Source organism: Littorina saxatilis, unplaced genomic scaffold (assembly GCF_037325665.1).
Source record: "Littorina saxatilis isolate snail1 unplaced genomic scaffold, US_GU_Lsax_2.0 scaffold_1962, whole genome shotgun sequence".
Taxonomy (NCBI): Eukaryota; Metazoa; Mollusca; class Gastropoda; order Littorinimorpha; family Littorinidae; genus Littorina; species Littorina saxatilis.
The window spans coordinates 10,245-15,366 of NW_027127051.1; positions in this window are offsets into that span (position 1 = coordinate 10,245).

Genomic DNA, 5,122 nt, shown 5'->3' on the forward strand with positions numbered 1-5,122 from the left:
TTTGGTAATGTGGATGATAAGCTACATGCCACTAACACGATGAGAAGAATCTATGCAAGTCGGCGAGAATTAGATGAAACACAGCGGCTTGTATTTTTAGATCAGTGGCAGCCGCACTGTGGTACAGGCACATGCAATCTGTCAGAAAAAAACCCACTTCTGCTTTAATTGAGAAGCAGGGAATTTATGGTCATTTGGTATTGTGGAAAATATAAGCTACATGTCAGTAATTAATTCTGAGGATGAGAGCACAGTCTTGCTTAGGTAAAGGGCGTAAGAATACGCTCTGTGGAAAAGTTAGCGCACTCCAAGAGTGCGCTAACAGTTTTAGCGCATCGCCATTAGCCAATCAGCTGGTTCACATCAGTCATGTGACACCAGTACTTACTGACAATTATTATTATTATTATTATTATTATTATTACTATTATTATTATTACCGTATAATTACATGGTCCAATCTTACATGGTCCAATCTTACATGGTCCAATCTTACATGGTCCAATCTTACATGGTCCAACCTTGCATGGTCCAATCTTACATGGTCCAATCTTACATGGTCCGACCTTACATGGTCCAACCTTACATGGTCCAACCTTACATGGTCCAATATTACATGGTCCGACCTCACATGGTCCAACCTTACATGGTCCAACCTTACATGGTTCATTATTACATGGTCCAATCTTACATGGTCCAATCTTACATGGTCCAACCTTACATGATCCAATCTTTCATGGTCCAATCTTACATGGTCCAATCTTACATGGTCCAATCTTACATAGTCCAATCTTACATGGTCCATATATATTATTATTATTATTATTATTATTATTATTATTATTATTATTATTATTATTATTATTATTATTATTATTATTATTATTATTATTATTATTATTATTATTTAAGTTATTGAGACATCCCAGTGCACTAAGGGATTTATAGAGCAAATCGAGAAAATTCATTATTGAACGAAGCGCATAGCGCTGAGTTCAATAATTATTTTCGAGATTTGCTCTATAAATCCCTTAGTCCCAGCTGAAAAAGTACCACACGATGTACTATAGTAAACTATAGTAAATGTACCCTGTACTATAGTAAACTATAGTAAATGTACCATGTACTCTAGTACATATTGTAGTACATGGTACTTTGTACTATAGTACTGTGTAGTAAATGTACCCTGTACTATAGTACTTTGTGGTACAGTAGAGTACTTTGTACTTTGTACTATGGTACTTTTTAGTGAATGTACCATGTACTACAGTAGTACTATAGTACCTAGTACTTTGTACTATGGTACTTTTTATTGAATGTACCATGTACTACAGTAGTACTATAGTACCTAGTACTTTGTACAATGGTACTTTTTTGTGAATGTACCCTGTACTACAGTAGTACTATAGTATGACATACTTTGTACTATGGTACACTGTGGTACTTTGTACTATGGTACTTTGTACTATAGTACTTCAGTACATAGTACTGCGGTACAGTATAGTAGTAATAGTATACATGCATTTTGTGTTTTTATTTGTATTGTTTTATTAATATAACTTATCAGCTAAGCATAACAATTTTGTTGTTGAAATTAAGTTGATTAAAAAACATTGTTTTTAAAATTGTGTTTTATATCACCAGTTGTGCATGTAAACGTGTTGTGTGTGTTTTTACAACTGAGGTAGTCGTACATATAAGATTTATTATGTTTTGTGCGTGCGTGTGTGTGAATTAAGCCGTTTGTTGGAGATGACATGAGATATTTTCAAACTTGTTAACTGTGCATTTGCAAAATACACGTAGGAATACTTTGTGCTCACACACACACACACACCACACACACACACACACACACACCTACGTGTATAAACCCACAAATGGGGAATTTCCTAATACACACATTCACACAACGGATAGTGCGTTTGTAGTGCACTTGCACTACAACGGCACTGGGCGCAGTGCCTTTCTAGTGCACTTGCACTACAACGGCACTGAGTGCAGTACTCGGTCCGGCATCGACGAATTTTACACTAAAAAAGGCAAAAAAGTTGACCTATTTCGTCGCCTATAGGGGACGGAAAGAATGTAATTTTGAACATTGTTATGACATTCTTTCCGTAAAAAAAAAAAGTTTATTTTTTTTATTTTTTTTTTATTTTTTTTTTCTACGGAAAGAATGTCATTTTGAACATTGTTATGACATTCTTTCCGTAAAAAAAAAAAGTTTATTTTTTTTATTTTTTTTTTATTTTTTTTTTTTACGGAAAGAATGTCATTTTGAACATTGTTATGACATTCTTTCCGTCAAATTGAGGCAAAATATAGTTGAAAAAAATGGGGAATTTTTTGGCTTCCCCATTTTTTCAAATTCCCCATTTGTTACCAAGTGTGTAAAGATTTCTTCCCCATTTGTATAGTTATACACGCTCACACACACACACACACACACACACACACACAGTCACACACACACGCTCGCACGTGCACACTCACACAAACACGTGGGTACGCACATATTCACTTAGGAGAAAGGACTTTTGTAACGTCAGATTTACATAAGTATAGTTAGTTTTTTGTAAACAGTTAGCATCAAATGTGAAATTAATATTTCATTAACGTTACCTTGGAACGCTTCTCACAAAAAAAGTTTTCAAAAGAGAATTTAACAATTGCTTTAAAAGTTAAAGGATAAGGATAAGATAAGGATAAGATTTATATAGTCCTGTGAGGTTGCCCTCATGGAAATTCGGGCTGCTTTCTCCATGGGGAAAGCGAGCTGCCATACAGTATACGGCGCTACCCACACATTTGTTTTCCTGCATGCGTGTATTCATGTTTCCGAGCCCTGAGACTTTCGCTGTGAACTTGGGTTCTTTATCGTGTGCATGCGGCCACCGAGGAGAGTCTGCACGATGTTGACTCTGGGAAATAAATCCCTCGCCGAAAGTGGGGATCGAACCCACGCCGATTGCGACAACTGGTTTTGAAGACAGCGCCGCTACCGACTGAGCTATTTCCCGCCCGCCCGAAACGCTTAGTAAAATGGTCTGCAGTGAAATTTTGAAACAATACCTTTTTTATGTTAAATTTAACATTTGCCAAAATAATTCTTCATGTAGGATCAAGTGCAAAGTTCTTGGTTTGACCTGAAGTTGACTGAATTTTGCTGTGTGTACAATATTGTTTCGTTTTAAATAATTTGAGAGAGAGAGAGAGAGAGAGAGAGAGAGAGAGAGAGAGAGAGAGAGAGAGAGAGAGAGAGAGAGAGAGAGAGACAGAGAGACAGAGAGAGAGAGACAGAGAGAGACAGAGAGAGACAGAGAGAGACAGAGACAGAGAGAGGGTTGTGGCATACAAGCATTACAAACAAGTGTTTTTTTCACCCATGCAGAGAGGCACCCCTATTCTAATCACATATACACGGACATTCACACACACACACACACACACACACACACACACACACACACACATACACTCACACACACACACACACACACACACACACACACACACACACACACACACACACACACACACACACACACAATATGAGATTTTTAAAAAAAAGTTATGGAATATGTACACATCGAATGCTTAACAGAGAGAGAGAGAGAGAGAGAGAGAGAGAGAGAGAGAGAGAGAGAGAGAGAGAGAGAGAGAGAGAGAGAGAGAGAGAGAGAGAGAGAGAGAGAGAGGGTGCACCGAGAGAGAGAGAGAGAGAGAGAGAGAGAGAGAGAGAGAGAGAGAGAGAGAGAGAGAGAGAGAGAGAGAGAGAGAGAGAGAGAGAGAGAGAGAGAGAGAGCTCATCATTAAATTTATTACGTCAGGATAAAGGTTTTAGGCTTAGCCTAATCTTCCAACCTGTCCTTGCAGGCCTGGACTACCGGGGGGGGGGGGGGGTTATGGGGGTTGCGCAACCCCACCCCCCTCCTAGCCTAAACATGTACCTCACTTATTTAAAACATTTTTTATTATTGTTTATTTTATGCCGTTTCATGCAAGGAGCGACCATTTTTCTATCTCAGAATATGACCTACCCATCAGCTTCAGGGGGCTTCGCCCCCTGACCCCCACGCCAGGGGGAACATCCCCCTAGACCACCACTGGCACCCCCCCCCTCTCCTCTTAGCCTAGTCCGGCCCTGCCTTGGAACATATACAGAGAATAATTGTAAACGTAAGCAAAAGACTGCACACACACACACACACACGCGCACGCACGCACGCACACGCACATGCCGCACTCACGCCCCCACGCATGCACACACACAAACCGCTGACATTCGCTTACACACACACACACACACACACACACACACACACACACACACACATACACACACCCATATACCCCCACATCCCCTCCACACACACATATCCCCCATACACACACACAAATACTGCGTAAACTCACACACCGTGACACACACACACACACACACACACACACACACACACACACACACACACACACACTTGTGTGCGTTGCATATCTATGCACATGCTAAAATGAACAGAGCAGTACCCGTAAAAGGAACAGTAACTCATAAAAGTAAATAACTAGTAAAAACATTTAAAAGTACTGAACTTGTCAAATCCAGGTGCACGGAGCCCCTGGGGATTTTAGTCATACCTCAGGCAGCTATATATCCGTTAGAAGAACTACCAAGTTTCATTGACTTGCACCCAAAGAGTCAAGAACTGCGATTTTTTTACGAATTAATTTCGTACTCGGACCCGGCTGGTCTTGACCTATTTTTGGATCTAAATTTAGATCAGGTAGATCACCACATCATGCACAAAAGGACACGTCACTAGCAAACTATGTCAGACATCATCATGAGTTTGTGTAAAACAAAATGGAGGCCGGAATCACTCAGTTGAATCGAACTCTGACCAAACACCACGTAATAACTAGGTTAATTTATGCACTCGCGTGAACAAGAAACTGTCGAGCTTCACAGATGTGGTCGTTGGGTAGTTTTGGGTTTGTTTTACTACCATAGGAGGATTTTTGAACTGAAAATGCACTCAGCTGCAACAAAAACGCAAAACGAAGGTTGAGTATATATACATGAAATATTGGACAAGCAAAGTCATCAAACACAAGACCAAAC